The sequence below is a fragment of the Pan troglodytes genome, chromosome 10, assembly GCF_028858775.2.
Source record: "Pan troglodytes isolate AG18354 chromosome 10, NHGRI_mPanTro3-v2.0_pri, whole genome shotgun sequence".
Classification (NCBI taxonomy): domain Eukaryota; kingdom Metazoa; phylum Chordata; class Mammalia; order Primates; family Hominidae; genus Pan; species Pan troglodytes.
Window position 1 is genome coordinate 138340364 of NC_072408.2, and position 24731 is coordinate 138365094.

The 24731-nt window shown below is 51.9% G+C and overlaps 1 long non-coding RNA gene across 1 annotated transcript in view; it reads right to left on the minus strand.

Annotated features, from left to right (window-relative positions):
- The window catches only part of LOC134807527 (uncharacterized), a 34152-nt gene extending 18560 nt beyond the window's left edge, over positions 1-15592 (minus strand). Inside the window, exon 1 of the long non-coding RNA XR_010148214.1 lies at positions 15482-15592. This is a non-coding gene — a long non-coding RNA (uncharacterized LOC134807527). The remainder of the gene's footprint in view (positions 1-15481) is intronic.
- Positions 15593-24731: the final 9139 nt, after the last annotated feature.

Here is a 24731-nt window from a genome sequence, read left to right on the forward strand (position 1 = left end):
GGGAGGTTTGAAAGTTGCTGGCACTTCAAGTAGTTTTAAATTCTGTAAAATGGAAATGACCATCCACAACAAAATTTCAGTACAGTGGGGCCAGTGGCCCAGGAAGTCACACGCTCTTTCTTCACATTTCAGACCCCCTCTGTGCCCCGACCCCAGGGTGGGGGTCACCTGTACTCCATCAACGCCTCCAGGGTAGGCTTGCCCAACGCTCCAGGGTAGGCCTGCCCGACACTCCCTCTTGCTCCAGAAGTGAAGGCCTCATCCCAGGTGTGACGTCCATTTATTTGTCATGGCTACCCAGTGTCCAGGCCAAAAAGTTCATAACTTCTCCAAATTCCCTGTGAAGAACAGCGCCCCAGCCTTCAGGCCCTGTGGTTTGGGGGTGCTGACTGCACCCCAGAGCCAAGGTGGACCATGAGGCTCGGGTCAGGGTGATGAGTGAATCCCCCTCTACAGGGTCTGGCTCAGGGAGGGCACAGGTCCAGCCTGAGTCCCCATCATCCTCCAGGCGCAGGCTTCTGTCTCAGCAGGTGGGACGGGGACTCCCCCGTGGGCCTGAACCCCTGCCGCAGCCATTCTGCCACCAGGGGGCAGAGTCGACCTCAGCCTGAAGCCAACACTAAGGATGCGAAGGCGAGCTGGGCCCCCGTGCCGCAACTGCCAAAGAATTCCTGCAACGCCAGGGCTTCTGAGCTCCGGACTTTACAGTCAGCTGCGTCAGTGAGTCCCCCTTCTGCTTAGGCCAGTGCATGCTGGGATTTCTGTCACCTGCAATCGGCTGGGCCATAAGAGATGCAGGTCAGGACACCCCCGATGGCAGTGAGTTGTGTGGCTGGCATCCCTCCCAGAGACCCCGCCCCTTCTCCAGGTGGGGCAGCCCAGAGCACGCCAGGACACTGCTCTTGTTGAAAGGGTTAAGAATGTATATGTGTGTGCGTGTGCTCGTGTGTGTGTGTGCACGCACAGGTGCTCATGTGTGTACCCCAGCACAGTGCCTGGCTCTCACCTCCTGCCCACCCTGGGCCTGCGGCTGTGTGAGCCACGGCAGAGAGGACATCATCTCCTGACCATGCCCCCTGCTTGCTTGGAACCTGCTGGGGCTGGGCTGAGCACTGAGGGCGTCTCTGGCAGAGGCTCCAGCACGTCCTGTCCCTTGCCCCCTTGGAGGGGGTAGCTCTACAGCGTCCTGAATGGGGGCGGGAGTTGCAAGGCAACAGACAGCAAGGGGAAGTGAAGGCCCACTAATTTCCTTCTGCTACGGGGTCCACAGCTGTGTTCAGGGGCTGTGCTGTGGCCAGGGCCCTTTTCTTCCTCTTTTAAAAATTCTGAGTCATCTGGAAAATCTGAACAGCCTTATTTGCCTGTTTTGGGTTTGTAGGATGAGGATAATGACACCTCTCCCAGGATCTTGGGCAAGTGAGACAAGGTCACGGGCATCGCCGCCATAGGGTGTCTGCACGTGGTGAGTGTCAGTAACACCAGTGCCCTCCAGACCCCCCCACTGGAACACTACGTTACAGCCACAAGAAAAATACTCGCTGTTCCTAAAAGCCCAGCTTCCTCACTCCCAAGTCATGCAGTAGTGACCAGGGCTAGGATTACTAACAGGATCATTGCTTTAGCGAATAAAGCCAATTTATAATGAAAATTTAATACAACAACACGAAAATCAATGTTTATGATGCCTGAGGATGGCAGTTCTCTTAAATCGGGCAGGCATCTGCCTGGTACTTTTGTCTCTCTCTAATGCGAGGATCAGATTCAATTCAGGTTAAGTTGTCAGGAACTCAAAATGAAGGGAACATATTGAAATGAGGATTATGGTACTTTAAAGTTACTCCTGGGGTCTCCTCTCCCCCAGCTGGTCAGGACCCCAATTCCTACCATTTCAGAATCAGTTCCTATGACTCTCGGCAAAACTCTACACTGCAGGACAGGGCGGCAGGGTTGGGCGCCTGCTTTCCCCACACCTGCCCCTGCGGCAGGAAGGCAGGCTCAGGTGGGTCCCGAGGAACCTGAATGTCAGGGGTCCGGGGAGATGAGCAAGCGTGGGAAACAGAGGTCTCCTCTGGAGTAGACGGTCTGGAGGTTGGAACAGCAGGGAAGAAGCCCTCACCACCTCCCAGAGACCAGATCAACCACGGCCGAGCCCACACCACCTCCCAGAGACCAGATCAACCACAGCGGAGCCCTCACCACCTCCCAGAGACCAGATCAACCACAGCGGAGCCCACACCACCTCCCAGAGACCAGATCAACCACAGCGGAGCCCTCACCACCTCCCAGAGACCAGATCAACCACAGCGGAGCCCTCACCACCTCCCAGAGACCAGATCAACCACAGCGGAGCCCTCACCACCTCCCAGAGACCAGATCAACCACAGCCGAGCCCACACCACCTCCCAGAGACCAGATCAACCACAGCCGAGCCCACACCACCTCCCAGAGACCAGGTCAACCACAGCCGAGCCCTCACCACTTCCCAGAGACCAGATCAACCACAGCCGAGCCCACACCACCTCCCAGAGACAAGATCAACCACAGCCGAGCCCTCACCACCTCCCAGAGACCAGGTCAACCACAGCCGAGCCCTCACCACCTCCCAGAGACCAGATCAACCACAGCCGAGCCCACACCACCTCCCAGAGACAAGATCAACCACAGCGGAGCCCTCACCACCTCCCAGAGGCCAGGTCAACCACAGCCAAGCCCACACCACCTCCCAGAGACCAGATCAACCACAGCCGAGCCCTCACCACCTCCCAGAGGCCACATCAACCACGGCCGAGCCCTCACCACCTCCCAGAGACCAGATCAACCACAGCCGAGCCCTCACCACCTCCCAGAGACCAGATCAACCACAGCCGAGCCCACACCACCTCCCAGAGACCAGATCAACCACAGCCGAGCCCACACCACCTCCCAGAGACTGGATCAACCACAGCCGAGCCCTCACCACCTCCCAGAGACCAGGTCAACCACAGCCGAGCCCTCACCACTTCCCAGAGACCAGATCAACCACAGCCGAGCCCACACCACCTCCCAGAGACAAGATCAACCACAGCCGAGCCCTCACCACCTCCCAGAGACCAGGTCAACCACAGCCGAGCCCTCACCACCTCCCAGAGACCAGATCAACCACAGCCGAGCCCACACCACCTCCCAGAGACAAGATCAACCACAGCGGAGCCCTCACCACCTCCCAGAGGCCAGGTCAACCACAGCCAAGCCCACACCACCTCCCAGAGACCAGATCAACCACAGCCGAGCCCTCACCACCTCCCAGAGGCCAGATCAACCACGGCCGAGCCCTCACCACCTCCCAGAGACCAGATCAACCACAGCCGAGCCCTCACCACCTCCCAGAGGCCAGATCAACCACAGCCGAGCCCTCACCACCTCCCAGAGACCAGATCAACCACAGCCGAGCCCTCACCACCTCCCAGAGGCCAGATCAACCACAGCCGAGCCCTCACCACCTCCCAGAGGCCAGATCAACCACAGCCAAGCCCACACCACCTCCCAGAGGCCAGGTCAACCACAGCCGAGCCCACACCACCTCCCAGAGACCAGGTCAACCACAGCGGAGCCCTCACCACCTCCCAGAGACCAGATCAACCACAGCCGAGCCCACACCACCTCCCAGAGACCAGATCAACCACGGCCGAGCCCTCACCACCTCCCAGAGGCCAGGTCAACCACAGCGGAGCCCTCACCACTTCCCAGAGGCCAGATCAACCACAGCCGAGCCCTCACCACTTCCCAGAGACCAGGTCAACCACAGCCGAGCCCACACCACCTCCCAGAGACCAGATCAACAACAGCCGAGCCCTCACCACTTCCCAGAGACCAGGTCAACCACAGCCGAGCCCACACCACCTCCCAGAGACCAGATCAACCACAGCCGAGCCCACACCACCTCCCAGAGACCAGATCAACCACAGCCGAGCCCTCACCACTTCCCAGAGACCAGGTCAACCACAGCCGAGCCCACACCACCTCCCAGAGACCAGATCAACCACAGCCGAGCCCACACCACTTCCCAGAGACTGGGTCAACCACGGCCGAGCCCACACCACCTCCCAGAGACCGGGTCAACCACAGCCAAGCCCACACCACCTCCCAGAGACCAGATCAACCACAGCCGAGCCCACACCACTTCCCAGAGACCAGATCAACCACGGCCGAGCCCTCACCACTTCCCAGAGACCAGGTCAACCACAGCCGAGCCCACACCACCTCCCAGAGACCGGGTCAACCACAGCCGAGCCCACACCACCTCCCAGAGGCCAGGTCAACCACAGCCAAGCCCACACCACCTCCCAGAGGCCAGGTCAACCACAGCTGAGCCCTCACCACCTCCCAGAGACCAGGTCAACCGCAGCCGAGCCCACACCACCTCCCAGAGACCAGATCAACCACAGCCGAGCCCACACCACTTCCCAGAGACCGGGTCAACCACGGCCGAGCCCACACCACTTCCCAGAGACTGGGTCAACGACAGCCGAGCCGACACCACCTCCCAGAGACCACATCAACCACAGCCGAGCCCACACCACTTCCCAGAGACCGGGTCAACCACGGCCGAGCCCACACCACTTCCCAGAGACTGGGTCAACGACAGCCGAGCCGACACCACCTCCCAGAGACCAGATCAACCACAGCCGAGCCCACACCACTTCCCAGAGACCGGGTCAACCACGGCCGAGCCCACACCACTTCCCAGAGACCGGGTCAACCACGGCCGAGCCCACACCACTTCCCAGAGACCAGGTCAACCACAGCCGAGCCGACACCACCTCCCAGAGACCGGGTCAACCACAGCCGAGCCCACACCACTTCCCAGAGACCAGGTCAGCCACGGCCGAGCCCACACCAACCTCCCAGAGACTGGGTCAACCACAGCTGAGCCCACACCAGCCTCCCTCTGCACCCCTCTCCGCAGCTCCCTTTGCTACAGCCTCAGAGGCCTCCTTCTGGGGGCTTGAACCTCAGGGTCTTTGTGCTCACTGTCCTCTGCCTGGGAAGTCCTCCTTCCCTGTTTCACTCCTCGGGTCTCAGCGTGACTGTCTCATCCCCAGACACCCTGGGAACACAGTGCAGGCCCTTGGGTTGGGCCTCTGCTCATCACTCCCACCTCCCTCCGTGATGACGGCCTCTCTGTGGATTGCCTGGTTTAAGGACTATCTTTGCAGCTAGAATGTCAGCTCCAGAGGGCAGGACCCTGTCTGTGCCACTGTCTTCTGCAGTTCCCCCTAAGCCCACCTGCCGGGATTTCCAGCACCTGCCACAGGAAGTCCCGACTCATGCCCACTCCACTTCTGCCGGCAGGAGTTTGTTCTGAACCAAGCATTAAGTGCATGGTCTCAAAGACATGAAGCTTCTGGAGCAACAGGGCAGAGTGGACCTCCCGCCGGCCCTGGGAAACCTGGACCAACAGCATCCATGGCCCTGCTGCCTGGGCTGGACGGAAGAGCTGGGAGAGGAGAGAGCAAATCAGACCACTGGCAAAGACGACCCCACTGCTGTCTGGACAACTGGAATAGAAGCCAACAGGTGCCAGACTTCTGCGCCGCCGGACGGGAATAATAAATGCTGGCCGCATATTCCAGAAACTCCGGAGTGTGTCCGAGTGATTAATGAGGGGCAGTGGGCCCTTTGTTGTTTCTTAGCTCTGTGTTTAAGACCCAGAATGAAGCGTTTCTGTAAGCTGATGCTGCTCGCCTTGTGGGCTGTTACAACCCTCATCCCTTCGAATTCTCCAGAGACTTTGCTGAGTGTATTTATCCCCCTGCTCAGCAGCCTGGGTCTGTCTGGTCTCATTCGGCGTGCACATGTCTTCCACCTCGCCAGGACAATCACACTGGCTGTGGCATCGCGGGAGGAGTGGCGGCTCACCACGGCCTCTGTTCCTGCATCAGCGCAGTTCACTGGGAGACAGCAGCTCAAAGTGGCACAAATCTGGCATTTTGGAAAAATGCAAAACAAGCAGGCCCGGCCGCACTTCCCTTGTCCTCCCCCTTGCCTGGCTGGACGGTGCGGGCTCATCTGCTACAAGTCGGAAGAGGCCCTGGCGGGAGGCGTGCGTGAGCCGAACACCAGGGCGTTTCCTCCTCTGAGCATCTCGTCAGAACAGCCACAAGCTACTTACCCCAGATGTGGAAGAAACGGCTTGAGGGGCCACTCAGGATCCTCATTTCAACTCAGGTGAAAAACGGAGGCTGCACTTCTCTGGATGCTGGAGCATGAATACAATGTGACGTTGTATTTGAGCTGGTGATTGAAGCTGGATGGAATTCTCGTCCTTTGTTTTGTTTTACATCTCAGCAGAAGCTATTTTAAAAACCTTGTCCTCAACTATGGCTGAAGTTTAGGGAAGCAGAAAGCAGGAAAGGGTGTTGCTCCCACCCGGACAAGAAGAAGAAAGCTGCAGGACTACTCTCCTTGAGTCTATAGGAACTGAGACTGACCTGGAACCTAGAGAGGGAAAGAGGCGCCTGCAGGGAGAAGAGGCCCCGAGCACCTGCCTAGGGACAGACGTCGCCAGGGAAGCAGCCTGGGAGGCTGAAGTGAAAATGGAAACGTGCTAACCGTGGACTGCGGGCTGGTGGGAGACGAGGAGGCACACGCAGCAGCAGACCTAGGGCTCCACACCCACAGGCTCCAGACCTTTTCTCTGGGAAACCCAGCCGGGGAGAACTGGGGCCGATCCCGAAGCAGCAAGGCAGCGGGGAGGGCTGGGCCACTGTCGAGACACCACCCAGGGCGGACGGGACCACGGTGCCAGTGCTGGGAGCCCTGGGGATCCCACTGCAGATAGGGAGGGGAACAAGGAAACAAAAACAGCTCTGCCCTGGGAGAGGGGAAGGGACACTTGGGATGCCAGATCCCAGATCCGATTTTACAGTTCCCCACCCCCGAGTAAGGCCTGACCAGAGCATCAGAGAATGTGCCCCCACATCCCACCACCAGGATAAGAAGCCATGAATAAGATGATCTGTAGACGGCAACTGCTCTGAAGAGCAGCGTGGAAGGGGGGACCCAAGGCAAAGAGGGAGAAAATGCAAGGTGTCTCCTGTCTCTAGAGGAGTGGGAAGTCTCCAGTGGAGCAAGGTTACCATAGCAACAACAAACTTCAAACCCAACAGGGCTCCTGACTAGGTCAGCACAGGCCCTCACCCTAGGGGCCCAGCAGAAGGAAAAATTCCACAAAGAGTGAAACAAAATCAGCAAGTCTAAAATGGCTGCAACTGGAATTGTAGATGGAAAAGAGAGAATGGGACAAAAAGAATAGTTGAAAGAATGATCACTGCGAATTTACCAAAATTAGTGACAACCAATCACAGATCTAAGAAACTAAAGAACACCAAGAAGGATGAACAATGACCACACCAAAAACAACGCCGAGGCATATCACATTCAAACTGCCAAAACCAGACAGGAAGAAAATCCTGAACACGACCAGAAAGGGGTGAACGGGAAGCATTACCCATAGAGAAAGAAGGATAAAAGTTTTGGAATACTTCTCAGAGAAATTATGTGAGCTTTTTTTCATATGTTTGTTTGGCCACATGTATATTTCCTACGGAAAAACAAGGATAAGTTATACAATACTTCTCATAGAAATTATGCAAGCTTTTTTTCATATGTTTGTTGGCCACATGTATGTCTTCTTGTGAAGTGTCTGTCTGTTCATGTCCTTTGCCCGCTTTTTAATGGGGTTGGTTTTTTCTCGTAGACTCCGAATATTAGACCTTTGTCAGATGGGTAGATTGCAAAAATTTTCTCCCACTCTGTAGGTTGCCTGTTCACTCTGATGATAGTTTATTTTGCTGTGCAGAAGCCCTTTAGTTTAATTAGATCCCATTTGTCAATTTTTGCTTTTGTTACAATTGCTTTTGGCATTTTTGTCATGATACCTTTGCCCGTGCCTATGTCCTGGATGGTACTGCCTAGATTTTCTTCTAGGGATTTTATAGTTTTGGGTTTTACATTTAGGTCTTTAAAACTCAACGTCACTGATCACTAGAGAAATGCAAATCAAAACCACAATGAGATACCACCTCACACCCATCAGAATGGCTATTATTAAAAAGTCAATAAACAACAGATGCTGGCAAGGTTGCAGAGAAAAAGGAACGCTTTCACACTGTGGGTGGGAGTGAAAATAAGTTCAGTCATTGTGGAAGACAGGGCGGTGATCCCTCAAAGACTTCGAGGCAGAAATACCATTTGACCCAGCAATCCCATTACTGAGTATATACCCAGAAGAATAGAAATCATTCTATTAGAAAGACACATGCACATGTATGTTCACCACAGCACTATTCACAATAGCAAAGACATGGAATCAACCTAAATGCCCATCAATGATAGACTGGATAAAGAAAATGTGGTACGTACACACCATGGACTACTATGCAACCATAAAAAGGAACAAGATCATATCCTTTGCAGGACATGGATGGAGTTGGAAGCTGTTATCCTCAGCAAACTCATGCAGGAGCAGAAAACCAACTGCTGCATGTTCTCACTTATAAGTGGGAGCTGAATGATGAGAACACATGGACAGCTGGGGGGAACAACACACACTGGGCCCTGTCGGAGAAGGGGTGAAGGGGGAGGGAGAGCATCAGGAAGAATACCTAATGCATGCTGGGCTTAATATCCAGATGATGGGATGATCTGTGCAGTAAACCACCACGGCACACATTTACCGATGTAACAAAACTGCACATCCTGCACATGTACCCCCAAACTTAAAAGTTGAAGAAAAAAAAGAAATGATGCAAGCAAAAATATAAGTAAGTAACATCTTTAAAGTGCTAAAAGAATAAAAAGCTCTCAGAATTCTACAGCTATTGAAAGTATCCTTCAAAAGTGAAGGAGAAAGAAAGACTCTCCCAGATAAACAAAACTGAGGGCATGCACTCAGCAGACCTGCTCTATGAGAAATGGTGAAAGAAGCAAAGGGAGTATGATACAGGTCAGAAACACGGAGCGGAAAAGGCATCAATATCATAAAAATGGAATAAACGAAGATAACATATCTATTTTTTCTATTTTTAATTGCTCTGAAAGATCAATGACTAAGCAATAGTAGTGCTATGGTTGGAAGGTTGGTGTCCCCTGTACAACTCATCTTTTGAAATCCTAACCCCTGAAGTGGTGTCATTAGGAGGTGGGGTCTTTGGCAGGTGATGAGGTCATGAGGGTGGAGGAGCCTTCATGAGTGGGATTAGGGCCCTCATAAAAGGTACCGCAGAGAGCTGCCTTCCCCTTCCACCATTGAGGACACAGTGAGAAGCTGCCATCAGTGAGCCAGGAGGTGGGCTCTTACAAGATGCCAAATCTGCCCGTGCCTTGATCTGAGACTTCCCAGCCTCCAAAACTGCAAGACATAAGTGTTCGTGTTTAGAAGCCACCAAGCTGATGGTATTTTGTTAGAGCAGCCCAAAGAAACTAAGACAAATAGTACCAATGTACTGAGGGCATAACATGGAAAATAGAAATGCGTGGGAGTGATAGTGGCACAGGGATGGCAGAGGGGGTGGGGACATCCTGCTACAAGGTCTGCATGATGGTAGACGGGGTGGGGACATCCCGCTACAAGGTCTGCATGATGGCAGAGGGGGTGGGGACATCCCGCTACAAGGTCCGCATGATGGCAGAGGGGCTGGGGACATCCCGCTACAAGGTCCGCATGATGGCAGAGGGGCTGGGGACATGCCGCTACAAGGTCCGCATGATGGTAGAGGGGGTGGGGACATCCCGCTACAAGGTCCGCATGATGGCAGAGGGGGTGGGGACATCCCGCTACAAGGTCCGCATGATGGTAGAGGGGCTGGGGACATCCCGCTACAAGGTCCGCATGATGGCAGAGGGGGTGGGGACATCCCGCTACAAGGTCCGCATGATGGCAGAGGGGGTGGGGACATCCCGCTACAAGGTCCGCATGATGGTAGAGGGGCTGGGGACATCCCGCTACAAGGTCCGCATGATGGCAGAGGGGGTGGGGACATCCCGCTACAAGGTCTGCATGATGGTAGAGGGGGTGGGGACATCCCGCTACAAGGTCTGCGTGATGGCAGAGGGGGGTGGGGACATCCCACTACAAGGTCGGCATGATGGCAGAGGGGGTGGGGACATCCCGCTACAAGGTCCGCATGCTTCCAGTGAAGCAATAGTATATTACTTGGAGGTGGTCTCGGATGATTTAAAAAATGAATATTACAAACCACAGTTCACAACCAAATGTTTTAAAACAGGTTCTACATAATATCAACTGAGAAGATGAAATGGAATAATAACAAATGCACCATTAAACTCAGGCAAGGCAGAAAGAAAGGGAAAAAAACAGAACAAATGGAAAAATACAAGACAACTGACAAGATGGTAATTATTACTCTCATTCCATCAATAATCCTTTTAAATGTGGGTGGTCAAAGCCACCAGTTAACATGCAGAGAACGCCAGACTGGACAGAAATAGGCAAGCATCAAATACAGGCTGTTTATAAGAAACCCATTTTAAACATGAAAACGTACATCTGTCAGGAGTAAAGCAAGGAGAAGGGATACTATGCTAACACTACCTGAAAGAAAGCTGGAGTGAAACATTGATTTCAGGCCAAGTGGACTTCAGAACAAGGAGATTCTACGCTGACGAACAGGTGCATGTGCCGGGAAGACATGACGATCCTAAACATCCACCGCCTGACAACACAACTTCAAATTACATGCTACCTTCTCAGCTTCATCCTACCTCGAAGGAAGATGTGGCAGTCATTTATTCTCCAGAAGCAGAACTTCAGAATCACTTTACCTTCTAAGGTAGACCTTCGAGAGGGCACACAGTCCACTTGTGGATGGTAACCTGCCGTCCTCAACAAAATAAACCACATCCAGATGTCCCTACAGGTAGAGTCTGGGTTTGAACAGTTAGTACATTTTCTTCTCTGAATGGCTTACTAGAGAATTGACTTTTTTTTGGTAAATAAACAAGGATGTGATTCCTAAGCAGCCAGCACCCCTCTCACTAGAGCATGGGGTGGGATTGATCTGTCCCAGCTGGACTCTGGCTGTGGAAGGACACCCTTAGATTTTCTGGATTTGCTGGCCTTCCCCAACAAATGGTTGTCACTGCATAAAACATTCCAGGGCCACCTGTGGTCCCTCAAACACACAAACACAAGAAAGGCTAGCAATTAAAACTCCCCAACAATAGGGTTGAGTGAAACACAACTCTTCATCTTTGAAGTAGGAATAGCCTGTCTTGGAAGGAGAGTTGTCAGTTCTTTCTGTCAAGAAATAAAGCAACTGTTTCCACCTAAAGAAAGAAAATGCCTTCAATCCAGAAACTGCACTCTCTAGCAGAGATTGCACAGTGGTGGCCACGGACATCTTGTAGTGTCAGAAGTATTTTTAGGGTCTGAACAGTCTGTTGTAAAATGTCTTTGAAATTGCACCAACTTTTAAGAATCAGATTTCAGGTGAAAACCTGGATTTCTGGCTTTGCTTGAAAATTCAGAAACCTGACAGCACCGAGCCTGTAAGAGGCGGAACGAACCCAGCAGTGGCGGCCGCTGCCCTAGGTCAGGTGGGCTGCGGGTTTGTGTGCCCCCAGCACATACCGCCATTGCCTCCCTGGCCCTGTGGGCCTGCCGGCCGCTGACCAGGGGCTAGAGCATCTCTTCTCCTCCATACACCCGGGGGATGTGGCTCCTCAAGCCCCACTGAGTTGTGAATCCCTGACACCGTGCAGCTGGGCTCTGGCTGGACCTGCCCCTCCACCAGCTCCCCTGCCGCACTGGCCAGGACCTTGCTGACCAGCAGAGCTCCTGTAGCTGCTGCCTGGCAGGGTGGCAGCTCGGCCTCAGAGCTTTTGAGTGACTGGAGAAGGCGTCCCTCCTTCTGATGGATGCAGCCCCTGGGCCCCGGTAGGGCTGGGGAGTGAAATTCAAGGGACACATGAAGGCCACCCCCACCCCATGCCGAGTCTCAGGCTTCTGGTGAGCAAGACAGACCGAGTCTCCGGGGTGGGAGCCGCCTCTAGATTTTTCTTTTTGAGACAGGGTCTCACTCTGTCATCCAGTCTGGAGTGCAGTGGTGCAATCTCGGCTCACTGCAGCCTCCACCTCCTGGGCTCAAGCCATCCTCCCACCTCAGCCTCCCGAGTAGATGGGACCACAGGCACACATCACGACAACTGGCTAATTTTTGTATTTTTTGTAGAGATGGGGTCTCGTCATGTTGCCAGGCTGATCTCAAACTCCCAAGTTCAAGCAATCCACCTGCCTCAAGCTCCCAAAGTGCTGGGATTACAGGCGTGAGCCACCATGCCCGGCCTGCCTTCACATTTTAAATCTCCCTGGTGATGCCCTCTGCACACAAGCCCCAAAACTGTTGTCCCAGGGTTGATGGATATTAACACAGTGTGACCAGGGGGCTCTGGAGGTGAGACCCTGGAGGTAATGTCTCCACAGGAATGACAACAGGGGCTGTAGAAAGGCTGGGAGACACAGGAGTGCTGGGTTCTTGGCAACAGACCCCATGCCATGTGGGTGGTGAAGGAGCCAGGCAGAGCCACCTTGGAACCCCAGCTGTCACTGACCACGGTCAGAAGTAAAAGCCAGATGACCAGGGCAACATCTGAGACAGGGGCTGTTCTGCCAGGCTCTGCAGTTCTAGAGGGTTTAAGTCAGTAGAGAGAAAGGGAGAACAAGGAACAGCAGACTTGAATACAGCTTACCCTTCCCATCCTCTGTCACTAAACGTCCTTTAAACCCCCTCCCAACTGGCCATGCTCCAGCCAGGAGTTTGATGATTGAGAGGACTGGAGTCTGTTCTGAAGACATTTCATTTCTGCATTCTGGTTGACAAGATGAATGGTCCTCCCAGACCTCCAGGGAGTGCGAGGACCTCTCACTGAAGCCTCTAACACTCTTTAAAGGGCAGGGTTGGTAAAGCAATGGCAGGTGATCCTCACGCAGCCCCCAGGGAGGCGCTGCGGCCCCTGGACCCGAGGAGCTCGACCGCACAGCCCCAAAGGTGTCTCCTCCCACAGCTGACAGCGATTCACTGAAAGAAAAATCACTCACACCTGTAATCCCAGCACTTTAAGATGGTGAAGCAGGAGGATCACTTGAGGCCAGGAGTTCGAGAGCAGCCTGGGCAACATGGCAGGGCTCCATCTCTATAAAAAATACAAAAATTAGCCAGGTGAGGTGGCAGGTGCCTGTGGTCCCAACTACTTGGGAGGCTGAGGTGGGAGGACCACCTGAGCCCAGGAAGGCAAGGTGAGCCAGTGAGCTGTGATGGCACCACTGCACTCCAGCCTGGGTGACACAGCAAGACCCTGACTCTAAAAAAATAATAATTTAAAAATTTAAAAAAGAGAAATCGGCCTTGCTCAGAGCTCTTTGTAGACGCCACTGATGGAAGCTCAAATTCCACAATCCTTTCCCTTTGCAACAGTCACTGCCTCGCAGGGAGATCCCATCCCAGAGCAGGTACGCGCCTCACCCTAGACGTGTGCACTCCACCCGTTTGGGTCATGACCACATCCAGCTAATCAGAAACTCCTCTGGCCCAGGAAGCTGTCCTTGTTTGTGGCTCCCCCAAAGAGTGGCTCAGCCCCTGAGGGTGTGGCCAGGCCCTGACTGATGTGTAAGAGGGAACCTGGGCTGAGAGACGGCTGCAGCCAGGACCCCGCCCAGCTGGTAACCTCAGTGCTGCTCAGGGTCCCCTCCCACACAGCCCATTGCTGCCTGTGGACCCTCAGAACACAGGGCTCCCAGCAGGAGACGGGGAGTGGAAGGGAGCCCAGTCAACGTGGCCAGGACGGCTGGGGTCATGTGCACGGGGCTGGCACCACCCCAACCTCCCCACATCCCAAACAGCAGCAATGATGACAACCACAATGATGGCCTCTCATCCTCTGTCCCCCTGCAAACTCCTTAGCCCAGAAGATGCCAATGAGCCAGACGTGGCCCCTCGTGTGTCTCAGTAGAACTTCAGGGAATAGGGAGTAAACCCAGTCTCTAAGCACCTCCCCCTGCTTCACTCCTCATCAACCACCAGGGCCCACGGCCTCAGTCAGTGCCACCCATTGTGGAGCAGAGACCAACGAGCTTCCCTATTAGCAGCTGGGGAAGGAGCAGGGGAGGTGGGCGAGGCAGCGCTGGTTTATAACATTTATGAAACACACACGTGGAGGAGGCGTCTGAGTCCATTTGGGCTGCTATAATGAAATACCTTAGACTGGGTCATTGGAAACAACAGAGACGTGTTGCTCACAGTTCTGGAGGCCGGGAAGGCCAAGGTCAAGGGGCCAGAGGATTCAATATCTGGTGAGGGCCCTCGGGTGCACCTCCTCACTGCATCCTCCCAGGGAGAAGGGACAGGCAGCTTCAGTAGGCTTTGTACTAGGCCGCTCTCATGCTGCTGTAAAGAAATACCTGAGATTGGGTAATTTATAAAGAAAAGAGGTTGAATTGGCTCACGGTTCCACAGACTGTACAGGAAGCATGGTGGCTTCTGCTCGGCTTCTGGGGAGGCCTCAGGAAACTCACAATCATGGCGGAAGGGGAAGGGGAAGCTGGCATATCACATGAATGGAACACCAGGGGATGGGAGGTGCCACACATTTTTAAACAACCAGATCTCGTGAGAACTCTGTCACGAGAGCAGCAGCAAAGAGCTGCTGCTAAACCACTCATGAACAATCCACCCCATGATCCAATCACCTCCCACCAGGCCCCACCTCCAACACGGGGTATTATAATTCGACGTGAGATTTGGGAGGGGACACAGATCCTAACCAGATCAGGCCTCTTTTCTAAGGCCACAGATCCCATTCAGAGGGCAGATCCCCATGACCTCATCCCCTCCTGAAAGCATCACTCTTCAAAAGCAGCAGGTCAAAGGGCAAGACCTCCAGAAAACCCAACTGTGCCCCAGTCTAGGCCACACACACAGGCTGGGGTCCTGCCCTATGGCCCATGACTTTGCGCTGGTGATCGGTTCATCCACTGGCAGGGACACACCAAGGGAGGCTTTTCCTGTGGACCAGTGTCTGGCCCCGGGTGCAGCCACTTCTGGCCCTGATGCAGGGTTGGTGTGGGAGGCTTTGGTTGGGGGCACAACCCAGAGACGCCCCCTCGCTCTGACATGGCCCCAAGCCAACCTCAGCTCTGCCCTGACTGCAGGGGCCAGGATGATCAGCATTTTTCATGTATCTGTCAGCCCGTAAGTATATACTATTATTATTTGTCAATTAAAAATAAAATATTTTGGTTTGGGTGAGAGTTGCAAGAAAAAAAATTAACTTTAACTTGAAAATCAGAAAAGAAATGGGATCAGGAACACAAGACCCACAACGAGGAGGACATCGGTACCGGCAAGGCGCCTTCCTCACTGTCCCTGGGGGTCCTCCGCAGGCCACAGGCAGGGCAAGGGAGCCTGTCAGGCATTCTCCACACCTTTGGGCCTCGCTTTGGGAGTCCAGGGTCCTCAGAGGCACGGATGTGGAACCACAGAGGGGACAGGGCAGGCTCTGGGGCAGGCACCTCTTCTCTTCACAGAGACCTCCCACCCCCACCACGCCCTTTCTGTGGTTGGGTGCTGACATCACAAGGGGGTCATGTGATGCAGGCCTGACCAATCAAGCGACTCCATCCCGTTTCCAGTGATTGGTTCTGGGACAAACATGTGACCCGCTGTGGCCAATCAGAACCAGCCTAGGACTTGCACAGGGAGCGCTGAGAAAGAGCCTCCCTCTCTATCCGGGAACCTCAGAGCTGCAAGTGGGCACCACTCACTTTCACGTGTCCATGCTGGGAGAGACCTGGGATGGATCAGAGCCCAGATGGGGGCTAGGCAATGGGTCAGAGCCAGGACAGGAGGTGCCACAAAGTGGGGGTATGGGGTCACAAGACCAAGCCGATGCAGAAGATCCACCGAGGCTGAGCAGAAACACCTGCTACCTCCACTGAGCCTGGAACTGGCCGCCCCTGATCCCCCACCTTCTCAGAACTTAAGTCCTTTTACTTATGGGAGTTGAAGCTGATCTGCTATTCTTTAAAAGCTTCCTCTCTGTAATTGTGTCACTTGAAGAATATTACACAAATGGAAGCATTCAGCCTGGAGCATTTTGAGACCAGCCTTTTGCACTATTCTCTTGCAATCTGTCCAAGTTGTTATGTCATCAGATGGGAGCCGTCCTGTTGCTTACAGTCAGGCGAAGCTGTTCTCCTGGTGAACCCACACTTCACGGAACACCTGGATCACACAGAACCATCTGTGACATGAGGAAGCAAGACAAAAACAAGAACAACTGTGATCATATCAGATTACAGACAAAACACGAGCATGTTCCAAACCACAAAACAATCAACGTTCCCTCTATTTTGGCCAGTGTGAGAGACTGCAGCATCAGCACCAAGCACAGCAGCAGCCTTGCTCTGCTCTTCTTAGCTTCAACCTAAGAATTGTTAAGGTGCCTGTCTTCATCCATTTTCTGCTGCTATAACAGAATACCACAGACTGGAACCAGGCACAGTGGCTCGCACCTGTAATCCCAGGACTTTGGGAGGAGGTGGGCGGATCACTTGAGGTCAGGAGTTCAAGACCAGCCTGGCCAACATGGCAAAACCCTGTCTCTACTAAAAAAAAAAAAAAAAAAAAAAAATTGGCCAGGCATGATGGTGGGTGCCTGCAATCCCAGCTACTAGGGAGGATCGCTTGAACCCAGGAGGTGGAGGTTGCATTGAGCTGAGATTATGCCACTGCACTCCAGCCTGAGTGACAGAGTGAGACTCCGTCTCAACAACAACAACAAAAAAGGAATACCACAAACTGGGAAATTTATAATAAATAGAAGTATATTGGCTCAGAGTTCTGGAGTCTAGGAAGTCCATTATGAAGGTGCTGGCATCTGGTGAGGACTTTCTTGCCGTATCATAACATGGCAGACAGAGAGAGGAGGTAAACCACCATAACAGCATGAATCCGTTCATGAGCTGAACACCTCTTAACAGCCCCACTTCTCAACGCTATCACGAGTTTTGAAAGGGGCAAACATTCAAACCATAGCAATGCTTAATCACAGAACACCTCTTAACAGCCCCACTTCTCAACGCTATCACATGAGTTTTGAAGGGGGCAAACATTCAAACCACAGTAGTGCTTAATCACAGAAATACTCCCCGCTTCCTAACAGCATCTAATTCAGAGAAACTCCACTTCCCTAAACCTCCCCCCAAGTCACCTAACACAGGTCCAAGTCCTACGCTAAGTGCTTTTGATGCTCTCTTACTGAGAAGTCCACACTTCCCCAAGGTATGTGTTCTTCCTCACCGCAATACATCAGTAAACTGAGTTTATTAAAATACACACCAAGGGGCTCTCCCACACTCACACCCTGCCTCCATCTCTCTTGGGAGCACCAGGTAAGGGTCCAGGGAAGACAGCCCACTAGCATGTGACCCCTTTGTGTCTCTGACCCCTGGAGTTCTGCATCCTCATCCAGGCTCTCAGCGATCTGAGCAGCATTTGAGATGAATTCTCCTCACCGGCTTTTAGGGCATCTGGCACCCCGAGGCCCCCAGGAAAGCACATGCTCACATCATGCCTTTCCTTGGAAACACCTGTCTTTCCTCAGGGAGGTTGGGGTGATGTTGCTCCCAGCCTTTCCATCCTATGAAGAACTCTCCTTAAATCTCAAGTTACCATTCTCTGAAGTTAAAATCCATGGGTACAGCAGGTTTCACTGGCTCTGGATGTGTTTATTGAACCTTCTGGACTCAGGTTTTCCGAAATCCCCCGCCTAGAATAAGAGGCAGTTCATGACTAGAATCTCTGCATCCAAACCCACATTTAGCCTCAGCCCATCTGACTTGTCTCCTTCACACCCAACCACACTCAAGATGTCCTCCCTCCATCTTCTACCTGTGAGCTGCCGTCTGCCTCCCCCAGATACAAAGGACTGCAGAGGAGGGTTGTTTCACCTCTATCCCAGGTGAGTCTGTTGCCCCCAGGAGTTCGCAACCTGGGTTGGTGAGTTTATAGAGCAGCCATTACAAATGCTAAGTGTGATCAACACCAGATGTGTTGTTATTTGCGTAATGAATATTAGAAGTGGGTATCTATGGGTGAAGGTGTTAACTTATTACAAACCATTACAGGTCTTAGAAAAGCATTTCTGTTAGCGATGAGGGGACTTTCTCATATATGTTGGGACATGCCCCCAACCCTGAATGTGCAGGTAGAGGAACCAGCAGGCCTGGTGGCCTGTGCGCACGGTCCCCACACAGCCCTCTATTCAGCCTGTGGATCAGAGGATGTCTGAGCATGGTGCTGCCCAAGGAGTAAAGACCCTACCCCAGGAATTCCCTTTTCCTTCCTCTAGTAAACCCTTCTGGCAGGGGGAAGCTGGGTCAGGTTTAAAGAAGGAGATCAGGATCTTCCTGGGCTTACAGAAGAGTTTGATAATGGCCATTCTGTGTTTGCCTCCTAATAAAGAGTTTAATAAATGTCCGTGTGTATGTGGCAGAATTGGTCGAGTTGCCTTATCATAGATTTGTATGCAAACACATAACCGTCACCACTTCAAATTCTCTGGATGTAACTACCATCCACCAGAAATAATCTAATAATTGTCCAAGAACAGATTTATTCAGGCCCTTTAACAACTGTCTCCACTCCAGGAGGCTTCCTGCAAGGCTGTGGCCAGCGCTTCAGCCGCATCAAACAAGCCAGGAGAAAACTGCATGTGGAGATGGGATTTTGTGGCTCCAGTGAGGGGAGCTTCTCAGAGACTCCTAAACAGGTTTCTGGAACTGGGGGAGGATGGATGGCAGTTTTAGTTTGAAGTGAAATTAACCAGCAAGAGTTGATGGGATGTGACTCCCAGAACTCAGGCAAGAATGCCAGCTCCTTACAATTTCATTTCCAGAGCATCAGAACTGCCAAGAGCCTGGGGTTCCCTAAGGACATCTCATCTCCCTGGATCTGGGAATAGCTTCAGGATGCCTGGGCTCTGGACAGGTGCGTGGCGCAGCCCTCACTAGCACATGACGTGGTGTCTCCACGGGGCTGCCTTAATTTACTCCCCCGGTGACCACTCACTGAGCAGCGGGCCTGCCCCGCGTCACTTCGACCCCAGGTGCTACATCATCTCCCTTCATCCCCTGCTGCCCTCCGAAGTGGGTGCTGTGACCACTCCATCCTGCAGATGAGGAAGCTGAGGCCCAGAAAGCTCAAGTGACTCCCAGGAGCACTCATGGGCACACTGCCCCTCTGCCCACATTCCTCCCTGACACCTCCTAGACCAGGAGACACTAAGTGCCTCCAAACAGATGACAGCACCTGTAAGATGCCCAGAGCACGGAGAGGAGAAACCTCTCATCTGAGGATGCACTGTTTAAAAGGAAAATGCACTGCAAGTCTGAATGGTACCTCTGCAAAGGTGCGATTCAAACCAGGCTCTCCGGAGAGTGGGATGCTTCTGCAAAGAGAGAGATGGTGCTTTCCAGCATTTCATGCAAAATTTTAAGTCGACGAGGGGCTTCTGGTAGACACTCTATCCTGTTCAGAAACCCGGTGAGCTTCCTGAACCTGGCTGGTGCTGCCTGGCTTTCGGGCATGAGGGTGGGAAAAGGCTTGTATTAGAGTCAGACCCTGGGACTCAGGACTGTGGGTGAGTCCAGAATCCCCAAGCTCCAGATGGGATAAAAGGGAACAAATGCCATTGAGCTGTGTTTGAGGAGAACATTCTTCTTCTAATTAGTCCCTCAACTTCTAACAGCATCCAGAATGAAAGGAAGGCCAGAACAGTGGTCTGCGTAACCACGCTTGTTTCACTGTGCGCTCAGACACTGCCTTCTACAAATGCTTCGCCTTCAGGGAACCTGCACCAACGTGGAAAAGGCTGGATTTCTCCCAGTTTCACTATTCAGCTGAAATATTGTCTCATCCTGAAGCTGTGAAAATGCCCAACTTCCTTTCTCGTCTCAAGCACTCTCAATGAGTCCCTTTCATGATTCCACTCAGTGGTTCCTCAGCTTGGCTGAAACTGGCAGCAGCTTCGTAAAGACATTTGAGCTAAAGCTTTTTTTAATTTTCCAAAAAGGAAGGGAAATAATCATTCTAGAGCTTGAACACCTCACCTGGCCCTATCCCCACCATCTCATTCCCTTCCTGATTCAACTATGGACCTATCAGCTGCAGTTTCAAAATGGCAGCACAGACCTCAGACCCCATAGATTACCTTCCCGTCCTAACCAAGTAACAGGAACCACTTGCCTGGTGCACAAGAGACCATATCAATTGTGCATTCATATACTCACATGGCTGTGATTTACTGGGCAGGTTTTGTGTACCAGGGACTGTGCTGACTGCCCAGAAAAGGGCTACAGGGTCATGATATTGGGATCCATGTGTGACCACATCTGTTTCTGGGAAGAACAGAGCTGGAGTTGTTTCTCAGTCCTTCTAGTCCTTATTGTCCAGGGCCTGGGAAAAACCAGCCTTATACACCACCCCCACTCCCACACGGGAACAATGCACTGGACCAAGGTCATGAACATTCAGACCCTGATGTGAACTTACCCGTGGAAGTCACGGCCATCGCGGGGTGGGGGTGATCGGAAACTCCTGTTTCCTTATCTAATTGCCTCTCTGTAGTAGATGATATTGAAATGATACAGACTGAAAGATGAGAATCTGTAAAAAAAACAGAACCGAAAATTATGTTGGTTTGTTTCAAGTTGCCTGTCAGTCATTCTCCTTTTTTCTCATTCTGTGTTGAGAATGAACTTAACACTTGATAGATACAGACACTATGAGCTAATACACTGTGCACAGAGCAAATGTGAAATAAGATACGGCTCTCCAAAGAGCTTAGAATCTAATCAGATAGATAAGAAACACACACACACACACACACACACCACAAGGGATAATGTGTGCATGACAATGAACGACCTGGGCCAGATGTGGCCCTGCAGTGATGGAGGTGATGGAGGAGGGAACCAGCTGGTCTAAAGACACGAGGAGGAGGTAGGAGAAGACAAGATTATCTGGAACTTGAAAAACGATCAGCATCTGTTGGTGTGGCTGGATCCACCTGCAGTCCCCCTGCCCCAACGACTGAGCCTCGTTTTCCTTGGTGAGCCACCCGCCTCATCATTCTGTGTGTTTAGCGCAACTGATCACTTTCCTGGATCTAAGATGGTCATGTGACTCACACCTGGCTAACTGCATCATCAAAGTCCTTACCAGAGACAGACTCAGGGACAGACACGTAGGCCTGGGTGCACCAGTGAGACTCCGTCCTGAATTTCATTGAAACTGTCAAAAAAGAAGAATTCTGGGCTTTCTAGGAAGATGCAAATACAGTTGGCCTTCTGTGTCTACAAGAGTCTGCATCTGTGGATTCAACCAACCACAGACAGAAAGTTTTCAAAAAAGAAAAATGAAAAATAATACAACAATAAAAAGCACAATTTTTTAAGTACAGTGTAATAACTATTGACATAGCATTTACATTGTATCAGGTATATACTTAATCTGGAGGTGATTTAAAGTATACAGAAGGATGTGTGTGCATTATATGCAGATATTATGCCATTTATATAAGGGACTTGAACATCCATGGATTCTGGCATCCTTGGGGGCTCCTAGAACCAATCCCCTGAGGATACTGAGGGACAGCTGTATTAGTGAGACTCAGATCCAGGCAGCTATCTTGGTATCACTGGGGGCAGCCAAGGCACAAATGAGAAATCAGATCTGCGAGATGGAACAAAACAACATCTTAATACTGTCACTTGAGCCTCTAGATCTAGCCATCCCTGAGGCCATCACTTCGGATGTTTTTGTTATATGAGCCAGTAAATTCTAGTTTTTGCAAAAGCTGCTTTGTGTTTTGTTTCTACCGCTCGAGATTGAATTAAAACCAAATAAATCTGCCTGATACTTCGCAATGCCATGTAAGAGTCTGTTTGAGGATTGGGAGTTGGAAGAAAGCTCTAGTATTAAGAATAAAGTTTTTCAAACTTGATCTGGATCACCCCCAAGAAAAGGATCCACATTTAAAAACAGCTCTGGGAACTCTGGCCTAACCACGGGGGCCACTTTCTCTTCCAGAGAACACTGTGCAGCTTGGAGGTGTTTACGGACTGGGCCTAACCACAAGGGGCCATTTTCTCCTCCAGAGAACGCCGTGTAGCCTGGAGGTGTTTATGGACTGGGCCTAACCACGGGGGGCCATTCTCCTCCAGAAAACACCGTGTAGCTTGTTTATGGGCTGATGTGTCTCATGACTCTCAAACAAGGGCGTAGGAAGGTGGCATTTCCCACCACAGGTGCTAGGGGAGCTTGTTCTGGCGCACACACGGAAATACAGCCCTGCCCGCTTCTACACGCCCTTATGAACTTTGAGGCAGACCCCTCATGAATCTGCTTCTAAATCTGAAAACACACTCCTGGCTGCTTTGGAAGTGGGGCATCGTCCACAGGGTCTGTGTGTGGTGCTGCCGCCCTGAGCCTCTGCCCTCTGCTCCCCCGGCAAGGAAGGCCAGGAGCGAGGTGGAGAGATGGCAAAGGACCAGCTCCTTTCTCTGCCCACGAAGCCTCTCCCCCAGGAGGACACTCAAGAAAAGCAGCTCCCAGTGAGGAAATTGCACATCTCAGATTCCTGGAATAAGGAGGGGGAGCCGAAGACACCAACTGAGTACGGCCAGGCCGTGCAGCTCTGGGTGCTACCCCTGACCAAGGGTCCCACTGACCCAAGGGCGCTCGCCCTGGAGGAAGCCTCAGCCTGGCCCCTCCAGGCAGCAGGAGGAAAGTGAGGAGAAAGGAAGGTTGCTCCCGGCTCCAGGGCCTGGCGGCCTCAAAGCTGGAGCTCTCCAGGGGCTTCTGGTGGCAGAATCAGCTTCAGGCGACCTCTTGAGTATCTGATTTAATTACCTAGAAAAGAAGCTTCCTGGAGCTTCCCTGGCCTGAAAAATGTGCTTGCTTTAAATGTTGAATGGAACAACGACATTACAGAAAGTCTAGGGAACAGAGGGGAAATGGTACCCAAATACCAGCAGCGTAACACGATAAAATGTCATCTTGCTTATTACCTTCCAGGGTACATGTGTTTTATGATTGCCGTCCTGTTTTTCAAAAATGTGGCAACTTTTCTATCTGCTTGACAGGAAAGCACTTTCAATTTTATTGTTTTAACAGCAGCATGATTAATGAGTGCCTGTCAGTTCAATGAACTGGTGTCACCCCATCTCAGGAAATCATTAGCAAATAACTTGATAAATAACTTCCCCAACTTGATGGCCAGTGGAAGGCTCAGTAGTCCCAGCACAGGGTCTAGAGTGGACCTATGGCTACAGCCATGGTGCCGTGTGAGGAAACTGGTTTCCGGTGCAGAGCAGGTACCTGGGCAGGTGCAAAGAGCTGAGCCCGCAAGTTTGCCTCACCAGGAGGAAGCTGATGCCCCTGAGGCCCTGTTCTTGGAGAACCTGGTCCCTGAAGTCCGTTGTGAACACACTCCAGGATTTCAGACGTGCAGCCTGGCCCCAGTGACAGGCTCTGGAAATACTGCAAACAACCCCTGAGAGCATAGAGGCCTCCCTCTGTGGAGCAAAGCAGAGTGTGAGAATCAGCCAGCACCCGTTCTTGACAAGTACAGACATTAAGCCTTCACTTAACGAGGGACTCTAATGAGTTCGAGTCCTGCAGAGTCTCTAGGCTTGACCCTCTCTGGAGATTGAGTACGGGACCTCCAGAGCATCAGGGCATAGAAGACAGGCATGGAACAGGACCACATGCTCGCAGACTACAGCTGCAAGTCTCACCACTGTGAACATGAGAATTATTCTAGAGACCACCCTGAGCTGCTCACATGTGGCTTATTTTTTTGTCTCCATCTTTTCCAGGAATTTATTCTGTTCTCTCTAAAACACCATCCATCCTGTGTAGCGAGGACAATTTTAGGCCCTCTCAAGTCCTACCTTGATTTAAAATATGGAATTGTAATAAAGGGGGAAATGAAATGCAGAGATTCCCGGCAAGATGCTAAAATGTCTGGACCTAAAACCTGAGTCGTCTGCTTAATAAGCCAGCTTAGTGTCAGATCAGAACATGTGCGCAGCCCATACACATTTCCCAAGCTCTAGCCATGGAGATTAAAGGTAAAGATGGAAAAGAACATTCTTTCATACCAGGATTTCATGACCATGAATTTTCCTCACTATCTTCCTAATTCGGGGTCTCCAGACACACTGAAAGATAATATTTGTAAGGATGAATGGCCAGGCCAGAATGTTAGTGGCCTGTCTGGGAGGCAGTGACATGGTCCTATTTGATCCCAGTCTCTGACACAAGACTCCCTGGTTCAAATCCAGGCTCTACCAACCTCCATAGCTGGGTGATGTGGGGATGAGTGAGTTTACCTCTCTGAGATTCAGCTGCCTCATTTATAAAATGGGAATGACAACAGTCCTTACTGCAAATCATTACTGAGAAAACGAAATAAGTTACCTATCATTCTTGGTTCACAATATGAACTCAATAAATGTTAGTGGGAGGATGATGAAGGAGGAGGAAAAATTTTATCCCAGATACAGTATTTAAGATAAATAACTTTTTTTTTTTTTTGAGACGGAGTCTCACTCTGTCACCCAGGCTGGAGTGCAGTGGCACGATCTCGGCTCACTGCAAGCTCTGCCT